This window comes from Bos grunniens, chromosome X (genome assembly GCF_055505025.1).
Source record: "Bos grunniens cultivar Pamir isolate PY7600 chromosome X, Bosgru_T2T1.0, whole genome shotgun sequence".
In the NCBI taxonomy this organism is placed as follows: domain Eukaryota; kingdom Metazoa; phylum Chordata; class Mammalia; order Artiodactyla; family Bovidae; genus Bos; species Bos grunniens.
In genome coordinates this window covers 130,655,985-130,674,198 of record NC_141194.1, presented here as the reverse complement: position 1 = coordinate 130,674,198, position 18,214 = coordinate 130,655,985, and positions in this window count along the sequence as shown.

Sequence of the window (18,214 nt, the reverse complement as noted above, 5' to 3'; positions counted from 1 at the left end):
TGTCAGCTGGAGGCCTGGTTTCCAGCATGTGCCTGCAAATATCTAACTTATTTATTCATCCTGCCTTTTGTTTGCATTCTTTGAACACAGCAGGTTCCCCCAAATGATTTCAGACAGAACAGAAAGAACCTTGCCCTCATCAGTCCATGAGCGAAATGGCAAGTCAGGCCTGTAAATAGGATTCTGACCTTTACTAAGGCTCAGCTGCCTGTAGAGACAGGCACATCCCCCACAGAGCTACAGAGCCCGGACAGGAGGTTGGAAAGATGGTTTGTGCTCCTCTGGATACATGATGCTGTTTGAAAGAGGGACTAGACTCTTGGTGAGAATCCCAGGGACTCCAAGGGGAGAGCAGTGATATGATGTGTTATAACGAGGGTCCCACTGGATTTAGAAAATGCAGTTGGCCTGATCCGTGGCAGGCCTCAGCATGTATTGTCAACAATTTGCACACTTTAATTTTTTTTTTATTGTCTTCTGAAAACTGAGCGTGCTTTATGTACTATTCTGGAATACAAAATAGCCAAGGGCTTCAGCGTTTGCCTGAGGTACATTTTCACTTGCGGCTGATGAAAGATAAGTCTGAGACCCCCTTCTTGCTACTTCAGCAAGAAGTACTCGCTACTTGCACCTTCAGCTAGAAATGAAAGCTCCAGGTGGTTGGAACCCTTACTCTCCCTGCTAATGGCCCAGCCCAGCAGAGGAGCTCCTTTCTATTATTGTGCCCTCGCAGAAGGACATGTCGTCACTTGCCTGGATGCTTGTTGTTTTGTAATTGCCTCACCCTGACCATCAGCCTTTCCCCTCCTCACCAACTCTTCAACTCCCCTGCAGCCCTCACCACAGTCCAAACTTCCACCAGGGCTACTGAAAATTATTAGAGCACGTACATGGTGGTTGATTTCAGCCCTAGAAAAATATCTCTACAAGTAAAAAGAGGGTAACCTGTTGATTTTGTTTCCAATATATTGGCTTTTTTTCCAATAGAGCTGAATTCTATTTGTTAATGCTGCATTGCACTATTGATTGGAAAGACCAGGGAGGCATGTTCCCTGAAGCCTCTCTTCACACAGTGAAGGGCAACTTAAATTGGATTACTTTGCTTAGCAAGGGGTCAGCTCTTCTCAGACATCAGAGCCTCTGAGACAGTCCCTTCCATTTTAAGTTACTGATCTTAAGAAAGTTCAGATCCCTTTGAATAATCTGAGATGTGTGAAATAAGGTTAGTCACAGGATTTCCTGCCACCAGAGCTCACAAACAAACTTTCCTCACTTCCTCTTTTTTAAAGTTCAATTTAGGCTCACTGGTCTAGTTGCTTTTGTTTTAGTGGTTACAGTCTCCACCCTGTACCAATGGTTAAAAAGGTTGACAGAATCTCAAGTTCTCTCTTGGTCTGTGTCTCCTTGTCTGTCTGTCTGTCTCTCTCTCCTTCTCACATGCACACACACTCTAGAGGCATTATATTGAAATAAGACATTCTATCCATCAAAAACTTAGAAAACTTAGTTTCTCCTAGTTTCAGTTTTGGCTTGGTTCTCTCTCTTCTTAACAGGCTTTGTTATCTGTCTTCCATCCACAGAATTTACCATCCTCCCATCCCAGCCTATCTTCTGCTTTGATCCTCTCCTTCCTCCCCAGACGCTTTGGTTTTTAACCCCCACGGAGCTCCAGGCCCTGAACTTTTACTAGCTGCCTGCACAGTCTTTCTGTCTCCCTCCCCTCCCCACCCCCACTCCCACTTTCTCATGTAACCTCATTCCACCTAAACTCTTCATGAAACGAACTTCCCTGTACCATCCTCACACAAGGCCCTAAGCACAGCTAAACTGTGAGCTTCTTGGAAGGGGGGGATTAGGTTTTATAAATATGTGTACTCCTAGCATTGTATCAGGCCCTCGATGTTTGTTGAAAGAATGGAGACAAAACAAATGAATCAGATAAAGGTCATCCCTCCAAGGTATGAGGATGAGATGGTTAGATAGCTTCACCGACTGAAGGGACATGAATCTGAGCAAACTCCAGGAGATAGTAAAGGACACGGAAGCCTGGCACGCTGCAGTCCATGGGGTCACAGAGAGTCAGACACAACTTAGTGACTGAACAACAGCAACTCCAAGGTAACAGTATTTTAGTTCAGTGGAAAAACCCTGTTTCCTCAAGGCCATGAAAGATAGAATCTAGTGGTGGGAATTTTAGAATCTCAGGCATACTTCCCCCACTTTGACATAGCTCATATTCTTAAGATGCCATGTACAATGGGGCTGGAGATTTCTTTACTTGGAGTTGTAAGTTCTCCATTTTCTCCAGACTGTCCAGGTTTTCCAGTACTATTCCTCTGCTCATCTTATCCACGGAGGACCAGCACAAGTAATTTATAACTCAGGCTTCCTCCAGTATAAAGACATTCCAAGCTCCATACTTTATACCAGTAAAGTTTCTCGCAGGTACAGTTCACAAGGCTTAGTTTGAACAGATATAAGGCACAGGTGGATTCTATTCAGATCCACCACCTGGCATTTTTTCTAATCATGGGCCTTTTCATAGTGTGATGGGATTCAGGTTGGTTCACTGTACTTCCACCCACCAGTCCAGGATGGAGCTATTATCTTTGGTTCTCGTTCTGGTTTCTGGAGGTCTATAGGGCTCTGTTTTGTTTGAGCCCTATTTGCTTCTGGTAGAACCCACTTCTATGTATGCAGTCTCTGCCTTCATCATCAACACAACTGGCACACTCTGACTACTCTGCTCTATGACCTTTGCTTTTTACCTCCTACTCCATCCAGCCCACAGCACAGGCCTTGCTCTCTCCATGAACTGTCCCATGCACTTTTCTGTCTTAGGAGATTCTGCCTGGCATTACTCACCATCATGCCTCTAGGATCCTCACTTTGAATCTGCCTTTTTCCTTACTTAATTCTTTAGCCAATCTCTTCCCCCTGGCCTACATTCTCCTATCATAGCTTGTCTGCTCTGTAAGTTTTCTTTAAATGCCTCAATTAATAACTTCATAACATACCAACTAAGGGTCAACGTCACCTCTTCTTCCCATTCATGATCTAGCTAAGGGGTCCCTCGACCACCTAACTAAACAACTTAAGGGCAAGGAATCTGGTCTATGCGTCCACATGTCCCACACAGCAATAAGCACAGGGCTTTACAAATATCGAATACTCAATGAAGCTTATTGATTTGGTTTTCTTGAATAACATCTCTCATTTAGAGCTCCACAATGCACATGTTTTAAAGAAAATTTGGATTTACTTCAATTTTACTGGGAAAACACTTAAGGCCCCACATTTATCAATGGAAACAACAATTTCCAACTCTATGCAGTGGTGGTTGGGGGCTATTCAAGATCACTCTTGAGGGAAGACATGAAGCTTCGCAGTTAGCTAACTGATAATGGAGGGAAACATTTACGCAGTCTATGCCAGAGTATCACAGCGGGTGCAAGCCATAGACAGGAAAACCACTGGCATCACTTTCTGTTTGAGTGTAAGTGGAGACTTGGCAGTGCTAACCCAGGAAGGGGTGCCCAATGGGCAACACCAAATGTCCATCCTGATTTATTCAAACTTGGACTGATTAAATGAAAAGCAAATGTGCTTTCTTCTCTTCGATGAAAAGAATGAATCTGAATTGCCTTAAAGAAGGTATTCCAACCGTGTCACATCCCAGACAGGTAGAATTCTGCCTCCTAACACTTGGAGGAATTTAGTTTCAGTTTCTGAGTACTTTCCTTGAGTCAGTCTCCCAGGGGATGATATTTCTCCTTAAATAACACAAAACACCTTCACCTTTTAAAAGGACTTGGGTTTATTAAATCTGATTTACAATGAGTACTGTGACAGTTGCCAGATGGCAAATATTCAATTACTATTGGCCCTTCATAAGTAATCATCATTTCTACAGGAAAGGGGTGCCTCCCTAGTTTCAAATCTTCTTCTAAACTGCTGGAGACTTTTAGTCAGTGCCACACAATATCTCAATTATAAAATGTCTTATGTTGCTTCTTGGCAAAAGGAATTGTGTAATTCTCCTCTTTTCAGTAAGGCTTGGACCTAGTACCTTCCCACATGTCACAGAGTTGTGCATATGGTAGATAATTAATCATTGATTATGAGTTACGTGTAAAAAACATTTTTTTTACTACCTACTATGTTCCAAACACTGTGGAAAGCAAAAAAGCTGGGTATATGTTTCACAGGACAAGTCTTTGGCCCTTATCTCAGAGTCCAGTGGGTCAGATGAACATGTAAATCAATGATTACTAAAGTTATTAAATGCCATAACAGGAGTTTATATGAAGGTGAACAGAAGGACTATGTCAGGGTTAGAAAATGTCGCTGGAGACATTTGTTACAGGCTCTTCCCACATAATAAAGTAGGCAACAGGAGGAAGAGATTTTTCCAATAAAATAAAAAACCCAGAAATAAGAAAGGTCATGAGAGATTCAAGGAGAAGAAGGAGAGGAGAGCTAGTTCTAGCCAGAACATAGGGTATATGAAAAGGAGAGGAAGAAAAGGACGAGGCAGGGCCAAACTAAGGAATTTGGATTTCATTCTGAAGGTGAGGAGCCATTGATGAGTTTTGACCAAATGAGTGTCATATTCAGATTGACACTTTTAAATAGTCCACTCCACTTTATTTTTTAGAGATTTTTACTTTCATATTGGAGTATAGCAGATTAACAATGTTGTGATGGTTTCAGTGTACAGCAAAAGGATTCAGCCACACATATACATGTATCCATTCCCCCGCAAACTCCCCTCCCATCCAGGCTGCCACATGACATTGAACAGAGTTCCCTGTGCTCTACAGTAGATCCTTGTTGGTTATCCATTTCAAATATAGCAGTGTGTACATGTCCATCCCAAATTCCTTAACTATTCCCTCCCCCATCTGTCCCCCTGTTAAACAGCCCACTTTAGCAGCAATACGTAGGACAGAGCAGAAAATCACAATCAGACCAGTTAGGAGACTACTGCAATAATCCAGATAAAAAACAATGGTGGCTTGGGCTAGGGCCATAAATAGTGGGTAGATTTGAGAAGCACTGTGGAGGTAAAATTAATAGCAGCTCATGACTAGTAGAAGAAAGGGTTTGAAGGAAAAGTCAGACACAAGGATTATAGACCAGGAACCCTGGTAGATGGAGATAGTGTTAATGAAAATTAGGGTGGCATGTCAAGAGCCTAGAAGTTGGAATCAATGTTGAAATGTTTATCACTTAACAGCTATGAGGTTTAGGACAAGTCTCTTTACCCTAGAAACTCAGTGTTCTCACAGTAGAAGCAAAAATAGCTATGACTTACATCATATACCTATTATAGGAATTAAATAAAGTCATGTATGAAAATATGCTTTATATGCTGGAAGGCACCATATACAAATGTTACTTGTTCTTCTGTTGACTCAAAAACTCACATTTCTTGAATCCAACAAAACAAAATCATGACCTTTCCCCTTAGAACCAGATACTGACACTGTCTCCATAATGAAAGAAAGTGTTGCTTGTTCGGGACAGGTAGGCAGAAGGGATCATTCAGGTCATAATGACGAGTCAAGATGATAAGTCAGTCATCCACACTCTCCAGCACCCTCCCCCCATGCTGCCAAGCAGGAAATGGCTGTCAGGAGTTATTATGCAGGGGACAGTTAACAGCCATACTTTTAACATTCCATCAAACCTAGTACTTTGGTCTGCTTTTAGTCACATAGGTACGGACTCTTTGTTTATGTCCTAAAAAAGCAACAGCTGTAACTTGGTGATTTGACATTTGTATATGCCAGCTAATCAGCAGATTTTGAACAAGGAGCAATGTCCTCCGGCTCAAGGAGGACACAAACATAAATGTTATTTTCTCTGAACTGTCAATTAAAAGTTTACTAAATAATAATAAGCATGACCTTTCAATTGATCATCAGTGATGTCTTGCCCTCAAACTCCTATCTGGGAAGGAATTGTATCTTCATTCTCTTCTTCTAAATTGTGTTTTTGAGGGAAACTACAGGTTGACCAGATAACTTACACAGTTTCTAGGTGAATAAGTAACATTGGCTTCTGTTCCCAGCTTTGTTACATCTGCTGTCCTTCTACCCTGCTCTGAGTTCTCATGGTACTAATTCCAGTGTCCAGTCTATACATTGGATTAGACCTCATCTTTCTAAAGTATAGCTTTCAGGTCTCTGTTGGAACATAGGGATCCTCCTGTCTTCATATATTTCTTGGGCTTATTTCTTGTGTCATTTTCATCAGGTTTATTTCTAGCATCAGAGACATTTTATAGAGTTTTTATTTTGAGGTGGCATAAATCTGACTCCACTAAAAGTAGCCTTCCAATTGAGAATATATTAAACATACTTGAGAATAAGCAACCTTAATTTTAAATTTATATATAGTAATAGCTAACATTTCTTGATCATTAGTATGTCTCAGAAATTCCACTAAGTGCTTTACATGAACTATCGCATTTAATTCTCAAGGCAACCCTGTATGATAGGTACTATTGTTACCTTCAAAGATCAGCAACTTGAAGCTCAGAATAATTAGGAAACTTGTCTAAGGCCACACAACTGGAAAATGGCAGAATTATAATTTGAACCCAAGTCTGTCCGATATCAGAACTTGGTTTCTGAATCACTATGAGATGCTGTTTATATAATACCATCTCATGTATTATTATTATTGCTGACTAAAAGCCAAATGTGGACATAAGACAGGCTTTTGTTACAGTACTGTTCTCTTTTCTCTTCTAGGACCATCCCTACTTCACCCCTATGTGTCCCATCCTGTACCTTGGAATATGGACTACTATCTTCCCATCAAAATATGCCAGTCAGGTGTCTTCCTTAAGGCACCTCTTTTAATTACATGTTAGTGGAAAGGATCTGATAAAGTAATTCTACCTGGGTGCTAATGACTGACAACAATGGATTTGTGCCTTAACCTAGAGTAAATAAGAGGAAACAAGAAAATTTCAGATCAGGGTCTCCATAATGCTACCACATAGGTAGTTTGTGATGTCATGGGTACAGAAGGTTGAGCCTGATGCTCATCACCTCTCTGTGAATGAGAAAGCTAATATGATATGTACAATATTTTGCTATTCACTCCAGAGAGAATATAGAAATTAATAAGTAGAATTATTACAGGGTTTATCTGAGGCTACATTAATAATTGTTACCAGAGTCATCAATAGAGATGAAACTAGCATTTAGACAGGAATTGTATAATTAGAAAACTACTATTGGAATGAGATATTTATGGAGCATCCTTTAGGGTCCTCAAAGTATCATTTGGGAAAATCATACTGTCTCTTTGTCTAGATGATTATCACCAAAATTTCTTTGTATAACTGCATATACAAAAATCTATATAACCCTGAGGAGTTACCATCATATTTGTTTTCAAGTAACAGGGTTGGAGGCATCGTGTAGATTTATCCATATTCTGTTACTCATGTTCCATTGGGACCTGCAATTGTGAAATAGTTGGCTGAGGTTAGGGTTATAGACTATGTCCATGAAACTGAATGAGGCTAACTTAAACAAATGGGAATTGAACCGTCAACTTTGACCTCAGTAATTGCATGCTCTAAACAACTGAGATTTGTCAGCATCTGAATAAGACTTAACAAATTGATTCTTTGGAACTGAAAGTTTGACTTTTCTTTAAGAGCACCTAGTCAACTCAACCAAATAGATCCAACACATATTTAATTTTTAATGTGTCCACTGCATACTATGCACCACTGATACATAAAATGTTATACTTTCTCCTCAGATATAGAAATAAATAATACCTAAATCATAGGAATAATTTTCAAAAACCATGTAATAGTTGTGAAAACACTCTAAAGTACAATACATGGTAGACCAATATTCTTGTCATAATTAGAAGAGTCTATCTTCTGTTATAGAAAACTAGAATCAAAAGTATACAATAACAATCAGATACATATATGGGAATCAAAGTGTTAAGAAGAGGAGTAACAGGATCAGATCTGTGTTTTTAGAAATGTTACTTTGGTGGAAGTGTGGAGAATGGATTGGCAGGGGATGAGGGACACGGGAGAGTGGAACCAGGAGAGAAAGAAACATTGGCCGCAGGGAGACCAGTTATTAGCATACTGTTGCAAATAGCTCAGGCAAGAGATGATGGATTCAAGAGACATCATAGAGAGTAGAATCAGTAAGTTTTGGCAATCAGTCCATTGGTGGGTTGTTGTGGGGAGGTGAGTATGAAGAAGGGGGAAATAGTAATTCTTCACATCTGAGAAGTCAGAACTATTAAATAAACCATCACTTTTCTTCCTCATGTACTATAAATAATAGAGAAATTCAGTTGGCTCTTCTGTATCTAATGATTGGGCAATCAAATTCTTTCCCTTCCATTTGTTTTCTGTTCCTTCTGAGAGCAGTATCAAGGAGTCACAAATCTCTCATATCTGAGTTTTGTTCTCCGGATGTGGTGTATGGCACAGGGGTACCTTTCATGGGGGCCTGGATAAACGTCCTATGGAATGGGTTGGTCCCCATGCAGCACTCATTCATGGATCCCAAGAGCAGTCTAGTCAAGTAGAGAATCTGATAATTGACCAAGCGTTAGTCAGAACTTCCCTGGTGGCTCAGACAGTAAAGAATCTGCCTGCAATGCAGGAGGACCAGGGTTCGATCTCTGCTTTGGGAAGATTCCCCTGGAGAAGGAAATGGCAACTCACTCCAGTATTCTTGCCTAGAGAATCCCATGGACAGAGGAGCCTTGTGCGCTACAGTCCATGGGGTCGCAAAGCTGGTAACTGGCCAAAGAGGACTTCAAAAAGGTTCAAGTTGGAGAAGTATACCAAGTGCTAGTTCCTAAGAGGAAAAAATGAATCACGAGGTCAGACATTAGAGCGGACTGAGGAAGAGGTAAGAATGAGTATGAGATAAGCTGGGGTGAATGGTTCAGGACAGCAGCCACGAATTCTCAAAGAATGAGGGAGACCCGTTTTCATGCAATGTGGGTAGGCTGGTACAGGCAAATACTTGATAGTTTAAGGCACTGAACAAGCCCAGACACTGTATATGGAATCCATAGTCTCTGCATCAACAGCTGAAGAAGCTTACATTCTTAGAATTCTAGCAGAGGTTCCTATTCCTGTTTCATTTTCCTAAGATTTGCAGTAGAACTATATATTCTCAATATGTAAGAGCACAAGTTTCTTACACCTCCTTCAAATTCATGGGACAGATGATTTGTAATTCAGAAGTCTAAATCCAAGGCGATCTATCTTTTTCATTCTATTAGGTTACTATTTTCAAAGACAAATCCTCTGATTTATAAATACAGACTACTTCATTAACTGTGTTTAACAGGTAGCAGAGGCTTTGTTACTGACAACTGCCAGGCAGTGACTTGGAACACAGCCCTTGGTTTTTGAATTTGCTGTAACATGATACAGAGCACATAGCACATATTTTACTTCAAGAGAGATCTCTAATTTTGTTAAACTTCTTACTCTGGCTGCCACAATCTGTGCATGCTGCTCTAGGCTCTCCAAGTTCGTATTGGCCTTGTGGTCAACAAAGAATACAACAAGGGAGTAGGAAATGCTCAGAAAAAAAATACAGTGATTGTTTCCCCATTCCTCCCAATACAGTTGTAGTTATAAAAGGGATAAAAAGCTTAGGCAAGAAAAAGCTTGTGAGGGAAAATCCAAGCTGGGAATGGCTCTGTAATCACAGCTGTCTCCGATTCCTTTTCATCTGAGTCTTGACCTTTGTTCTGCTGTAAGAGGTTCTCTCGGAGAAGGCAATGGCACCCCACTCCAGTACTCTTGCCTGGAAAATCCCATGGACAGAGGAGCCTGGTGGGCTGCCGTCTATGGGGTCGCACAGAGTCAGACACGACTGAAGCGACTTAGCAGCAGCAGCAGCAGCAGCAAGAGTTCTCTCCATCCTCTATCTGGGGCAGTCGTTGCCACCACCATCCCTGGTCTCCAACAGTCCTCTGATTGCCTAAGCTCTCAGTTACAGGCAATTCCCTCTGGTCTACCAGAAATAAGGGTGGCATTTTTCAGGTGAATTTTTTATTAAGACAGAAAGAGGAGACAAAAGCAAGGAGACTCGGATGCTTAGAACTGGACAGGATTCTTCGTTCTTTGACAATGATTCTCAAAGTGGGCTTCCAAGGTCAGGGAACTCATTAGAATTGCCAGTTCTCAGGCCCCATCCTCAACTTTTGAATCAGACACTCTGGGAATAAGACCCAGCCCTCTGTCATTTAACAAGTCCCTCAGGTAATTCTAGTACAGGCTCAAGCTTGAGAACCACTGTTCTAAGGAAACTGCAACCTAGTCCTAGGCAGCCTTGACTAGGCTTCTCTTTCTTTCCTTGTGTCAACTATGTTTGGTTCTGTTTGCCTACAGCCTCCTTACGAGCAGCTGACTCTACTTTTGGGCCAGTGGACTTCATGTGGTGGGCTAGCACATGTACTAAGTATTACTACCACTCATCATTCCAGAAGATTCCAGATTTTTTTGCTTGTTTCTCGTGTGCTCTGCACTATACTAAGCACAGTATACTCAGTGTTTCACTTAATCCTCACAATATCTCCTTAAGGGAAGAATCTGAATCTTCCAAATGAGGAAATGTAGACTCAGAGAGGGTGACCTGCTGCAGGGATGCCAGGTAAAGTGAGGCAGGGCCAAGGTTTCATACCTATGTGTCTATGACTCCAAAGCCCATATGTACAACCTTGATTTCATACTGCCTCCGCACAGCTATGTGGCTCCTGTACCAGGCACCACAGTCTGGGCAGCTTCTGTCATCACAAATCAATTCACTGTCTTGGCTAGCTGGCTCCTCTCCTTCCGCACTAGCCTTTTCATAAATTATATCAGGACAAGTTACTTCACCTCACTGAGCTTCAGTTTCCTTGTCTGTAGGCTGGAGAGATAACCCTTACCTCAGAGAGTGGCTTTGAGAACCAAACAGGTAAATGTGTGTGAGAGTGTTGTCAAAGGTAATAGAAATGAAGGGTATTATTAGCTCCATTCTACAGATGAGGAAATGTAAGGTCACTGTGGTTACCTGATTTAGATAAAAACTGTTGGCTTTCCACCAGATATTTGAGGGTGTGAGGTGGCCTCTGCTCCCAAAATATCTCTACTTGCAACTCCAAGTAGAGAGACAGCCACATTTCATAAATATTCTTTTTAAGATGAATAAGATGAAAATATTCTCAGGTCAGGATATCAAACAGGCAGATATCAAACAGATATTAAGCAGGTCAGGGTATCAAACAGATACATTTTGACCAAGAGAGATGAGAATGGCCTAGAACTGAGGCATTGTGAGGAAGTACTGGCTTAGCCACTAGCTGTTGAAATAAGCTTTGGGCAGCCAGAGGACACAGGGTCAGAGTGAGGGGAATGAAGAGAGCATAAAGTCTCTGCTATGAGAAGTAGGACAGCTTGAAGGATTGGGCAGGTTCGCCATTTTGCCGATGGCACAATTATCCATTTTACTATTTAGATCCACATTTAGCAATTAGCCTGCAATTAAAAATAAATAATTTTTTTTAAAGATGGAAAAAAGGAAAACAAATTTTGAAGAGATTTTTAATTTTTATTATTTTCGTTGTTGGCCGCACTGCACTTGTGGAATATCAGTCCCCTGACCAGGGAGTGAACCTGGGTCACAATGCTGAAAGCCCAGAATCCTAACCACAAGGCTACCAAGAAAGTCCCTAAACAAGTTTTCATTGTTGTATAATATACTTCAGAACAATCTTCTCTCTTCATTTGTCCCTTTCCCCTTCCTCTGTATGTCAGCTTTCCAAGTTTTTTCATTTTTATCTTTTCATACTTCCTTCCGACAGATAAGGTTAGTTCTCTGTAACTAGACATTCATACTCCAAGACTTTCTACTCTCTTTCTTTTTCATGGTGTGCGTAGAGCACGTACAATGTTTCAAAAAGGTAGAGGTCAGCAAGCCAAGGGAGGAAGTTGGTGCATTCTGTGGAATCCAGCAGTGTTATACCAACAAGACCCAAGAAGCCCTCAGCAATACTAGATGGTCTGTGCTTGAGTTCCATAAAGATTGATCTGACAGAGAAGATATCATGTAAGTTTTCATGTGATGGTTTTTACACAGGAGTATTATTTTAAGCTATGTCTTTTTCCTTGTATGAAATTTATTTTCTTTCTTTCTTTATTATGAAATAACCCCAAATAAATACTGACTAGAGGCTGGATATTAAAGCAAACCCCCTCTACCTGCTCTCTGTGTGGCAATTCACTCTTCTGCAAGTAATGTTTGGAAAAAGATCCATTTCTACAGGGCTAAGCTTTGCTTAAAATAGGATTCTGTGTATCAATGAAGACATTCAAGTATAGCATAAATTACAACCGTCTTGAAATGCCCACAGGGAATTCATGTACCATTCCCTACTTATGTCATAATTAAAAGGAAAAGCCACACTTGGCCAAATTTCTGGCCCATCCAGCCCAGAATTTGTACAGGGGGACTCAGAGAAATTTTGGCAGTAGGAGTGGAAAGGGTGTGGTGGTCCTCATTAATGACAGCCTCAAAGATTACGGATATTTCACAGGATTCTCTTCACAAGCTATTTTGGTTTTATAGTCTACCAATATAGTCTAAATCCTTCTTGGAATCTCTTTTCAGCTCAACATGTACTTTTGCTTGGGGTGGTGAGCTCCCTAGGTTTTTCTGCCTACTGTGTAAAGTCTCACTTCCTTTTGTTTGCCTTGGATTTGACTCTTTTGACTTTTTTTTTTTCTTTTTTTAAAGATCTTTTTATTTTTTATTTATTATTATTATTTTTTACTTTACTATATTGCATTGGATTTGCTATACATCAACATGCATCCACCACGGGCGTACATGTGTTCCCCATCCTGAACCGCCCTCCCACCTCCCTCCCCATACCATCCCTCTGGGTCATCCCAGTGCACCAGCCCCAAGCTTCCTGTATCCTGCATCGAACTTGGACTGGCGATTTGTTTCTTATATAATATTATACATGTTTTAATGCCATTCTCCCAAATTATTCCCCCCTCCCTCTCCCACAGAGTCCAAAAGACTGTTCTATACATCTGTGTCTCTTTTGCTGTCTTGCATACGGTTATCGTTATCATCTTTCTAAACTCCATATATATGCGTTAGTATACTGTATTGGTGTTTTTCTTTCTGGCTTACTTCACTCTGTATAATAGGCTCCAGTTTCATCCACCTCATTAGAACTGATTCACATGTATTCTTTTTAATGGCTGAGTAATACTCCATTGTGTATATGTACCACAGCTTTCTTATCCATTCATCTGCTGATGGACATCTAGGTTGCTTCCATGTCCTGGCTATTGTAAACAGTGCTGTGATGAACATTTGGGTACACGTGTCTCTTTCAATTCTGGTTTCCTCGGTGTGTATGCCCAGCAGTGGGATTGCTGGGTCATATGGCAGTTCTATTCCCAGTTTTTTAAGGAATCTCCACACTGTTCTCTATAGTGGCTGTACTAGTTTGCATTCCCACCAACGACTCTTTTGACTTTTAAGGTCTATTCCGAGCTCCGGCCAGTGAATAGTTCCGATTACTATTTACTCTGTACATACCCTATATGATGCTTTCATAAAGAGGATACGAGTGGGACCTACCTTATAGGGATAATAGGTATTGAAAGATTCAATACACATCAAGTGTTTAGACCAGGCACGGAGTGAGTACTAAATTAGCACTGTTAGTGAACTTTGGCCATTGCCTCCATCTTCATCTTCCTGGGTTAAAGAATCCTAACACTTTGAGGCTGTCTCAGAATAGCACCTTCTCACTCCATTCTTGAGGTACATTTTCCCTTTCTTAAATTAAAACCCCCAGAATTAAATATTCTGTTCCAGACAAGGCTGTACGAGGTTTAATTGTTTTTTCAAAAATAGGATAGTATGGTATTGTTTCTAGTCTGTTTTCTATTGACACATCTTGTTGACCTCTTGAGCATCTTGTTGACCTCACCAGCCAAAATGGCACAGTCAGCTGAAATTGTTCTAGAAATATCTACAACTCCTAGGTCTCTTTCCAGAGCCATAAGTAACAACAGATCTTATTATAGGTATTGTATAGTTAGGATTTTTTAAATAAATGTTTTACCTTGCTGAGGTAATGTATTGTACCTTTTCCCTACTCCCTCAATTTTGAGAGGTTTGCTTGCAATTTATCCTGTGCCAGGTTACCACTTCACTACTGAGAAGAGCTTAGTGCCAGCTACAATCACAGAAACACCACTGTGTATATCCTACTTTACACGACTCATAACATTTAAGTAAGGCAGGGACCATGTGAATCTTAATGCTGACACCTCTCCATCCAGAGAAGCACCCACTTTTTCCAATCCTCCATTTCATTATGTAAGTTAGCTCACCTTTCATGGCAAAATGTTTCCCCAAGTCCCGTAACAACTCATTTAAGAGCAACAAAAATGTCAACCGTATGGAAGCTTGTCAAAAGCTTTTTTAAAAGTCTATGTAAACTCTATCTCCTGGTTTCTCTTTGTCAATATGTTATTTACTAATAGATTAGTCAGACATGATTTTTCTCTTACAGAAACCCTGCTGTCTTTCTTCTGAAAGGTCATGTTTGTCTGTGACTCTAGATTTATTATTTGGCTATAAAACAATGACTCAGAGATTTCCAGATTTTGCTTTTTAAGAAAATTTTTTAATATAATCATTAAATGTCAGTGCTGGAAGGAACCTTAGAGATGGACCAAGTCTCTCCATTTTACAACGAGGAAATTGAGGCCTGAAAAGGCTCCTGCCAAACTCATTTTTCATTTATCAGTCTTTTAACAATTTGAATAAAATGCTTATTCTAGATTGTGTTAAAATATTTGGGCATATGTTTTCTCTGATGTCTCAAATGGAATGTATTTTCTTACCAGGGAATATACAATAAATATAATTTATAGAAACAAAATGTTCTCAAGAACTCTAACATTTTTAAGAGAAGCTTAATATCCCTGGTGGCTCAGAGGTTAAAGCGTCTGCCTGCAATGCGAGAGACCTGTGTTCCGATCCCTGGGTCAGGAAGATCCCTTGGAGAAGGAAATGGCAACCCACTCCAGTATTCTTGCCTGGAGAATCCAATGGACGGAGAAGCCTGGTAGGCTACAGTCCACGGGGTCGCAAAGAGTCAGACACAACTGAGCGACTTCACTTTCACTTTCAATATCTCATATTTAACTGTTGGCACTTCCTTTAGCTCACAGATTTGCTTTCGATTGCGTTATTCCTATTAAGAATTCTACTCCCCAAACATACCTTCTTTCTTGTTATGGTTAAAATCACTTTGGAAAGCTTATATTGTGTTACTGTGTGCCAGGGCTTCCTTCCCAGGTGGTGTTAGTGGTAAAGAATTCACCTGCCAATGTAGCAGACATAAGAGACGTGGGTTCGATCCCTGGGTCAGGAAGATCCCCTGGAGAAAGAAATGGCAACCCACTCCCGTATTCTTGCCTGGAAAACCGCATGGACAGACAGCCTGGTGGGCTACAGTCCATGGGGTCACAAGAGTTGAACACGACTGAAAGTGACTAAGCACCAGCACTAGGCACTGTTCTAAGCATATCACATAGGTCTTCATTTAAAGTTCAAAGGTAGACAATAGGAATCCACAATGTTTGAAGACAAGAAGTGGATACGTTTGGGCTGAAGGAGGTAATGACTCGATGAGGGCATCAAGAAGACTTCTGGGGTGCAAGCAGTGTTCTGTTTCTTGATCGGGGTGACATACAGGAATGTGCTAATCTTGTGAAATTCACTGAGCTGTTTGGCACATGATCTGTGTAACTTTCTGTATGTATGGCATACTTCAATAAAATTTAAAGGAAAAAATAACACACATTATGGACCTTAAGTCAACTCAATTAGATAGGTATTATTATTATTACCCGCATTTGACAGATGAGGAAACTGAAATACAGAGAATGAAAGAACTTCCTGACGATCACGGAGCTAGTGTGTAAACAAGACCGGAATTTGAACTTAAGTAGTCTGACTCCACAGTCCATGTTCTTACTTAGTACACTATATAGCACTTGCCTGGATTGATTTTTTTTTTCAATAGCAAAGTGATTTGCTTTCTAATATTATAATGACTTTGTATTTGATCATAACTGCATTTTATTTTATTATAGTAACTTTTGTGTTTTCCCTCATCATATATCACCACCTCTTGCTTCAACAACATACATGCACGTGCACACACATATACACAGGAAAATGCTTTAATGACATAATTTCCCTGCTCTTACCGTTTCTTTTTGTGCCTTTCTGTGTCCCTCAGAAATATCCATGGTGACTTTCCCCATGAAACTGAAGTATATAAACCCCTACTTGAAATTCTAAGAACATTCTCAATGTAGGGGGAACAAAACACCTCCCAAATCCTCACAACTAATCTCTAAGAGCAGAAATCACACTGTGGTTTTCTGTTTTAACCTAAACATTTTAGAGATTCCCCCAAAAAAATCACAAAAGAAAGAAAAACATCTTAAGCACTCTGGATTCCAACTGACTCTACCTCTGATTGCTATGTAACCTCTGGACAAGTCAAAAAGCTTTCATAAATAAGCGGAAGATTTTCAAAGATTCACGAGGGTTGCTGAAGAGTACTGGAGGCCCGGGGAAGGGGCAAATGTACAGGAGGAAGGAACTACCGCTGTTTGTGCAAGTGTCAGTTCTGTATTGGATCACATTAGAGAAGTTTATGTTCATCAGCTCAGTTAATCTTCATCATCACCATTTGGAAAAGGCATTCATAATCGCCATTTTGTAGATGAGGAAAACGAGGCTCAGACCAGTTCACACAACTAATAAGCTCTGCCTGGCTCCAAAGCTCATGTTATTTCCATTACATTGCATTACCTTTCAAAAAGCTGATGTCCCTTTGCCTGTTCTCAAGTAAAACTATCAGAGAAAGAGAGGAGAAAATGGTGTGAGTAAATATATGACATATTTTTCTTTTAAAAAGCACTTACTGAGAGAATGCTCTTACTCTTTATACACAACACAAAAGCTGCTTTTTGAAGGACGAGAAAGGTGTTTGGAACAATAATACTGATCAGTTAATTCCACTCATCACATTGAATCACACTTTTTCTTTAGTCTCTTTCCTTAGAGAGCACTGAAGAAAGAAATTAGTTCAAAAATGTTATGGGTCTTATCAGTTTCAAAACAAAAATTCTCACTATAAATACTGTGTCCAAACAATAGTACAAATTAGAGTAAATTAAATAAATTCAAATTTATAAATCTATGATCCTGTCCATGAGGTATTCACGAGTCATATTTTTCAATATTCCATATATAGGTAATAAAGCACTCTACCCTTCATTCCTTATAATCAGTAAAAGCAGAGTGGTTACAAGCATGAATTCTTTTTTATATCTTTTTATTTATTTTTTAATTGGAGGAAAATTACAGTGTTGTGTTGGTTTCTGCTATACAACAATGCAAATCAGCCATAATTACACATATATCAGCTCCCTCTTGAGCCTCCCTCCCCTCAACCCATCCCACCCCTCAAGGTCATCACAGAGCACCAGGCTGGACTCCTTGTGTGACATAGCAACTTCTCACCAGCTATCTATTTTACATATGATAGTGTACATATGTCAATACAGGCATGAATTCTCATGTCACACTCCCTGGGTTCATTCTGGCTCCACTTCTAAATAACTATATGACCTTTGCTTGTAGGGTTGTCAGATTTAGCAAATAAAAATGCCAGACAGTCAGTCGAATCTGAATTTCAGAAAATAATATTTTAAAAGTATATGTCTCATCCAGAATTATTCATTGCTTATTGAAATTTAAATTCAATTGGGCATCCTGTAATTTATCTGGCAACCCTACCTTGGATGAGATACTTAGTCTCTCTCTGCCTCAGTTTCATCAACCGTAAAATGGGAACGATATTATGATAGTAGTACCTAGCTCATGGATTGTGGTGAGGATAAATGTTAATTGCAACCATGCCTGACACAGAGTAAGCACTATATAAATAATAGCTTTGATTCCTCTATTTACATTAATACAAGTTTGACTTGAGCTTCTTGCTTTAAAAAGGACAATGAAAGAACTACTTTATACATAATTTACTATGTGCAGAACCAAAGTAGAAGAGTGATCCTGAAGTGTATTGTTATGCA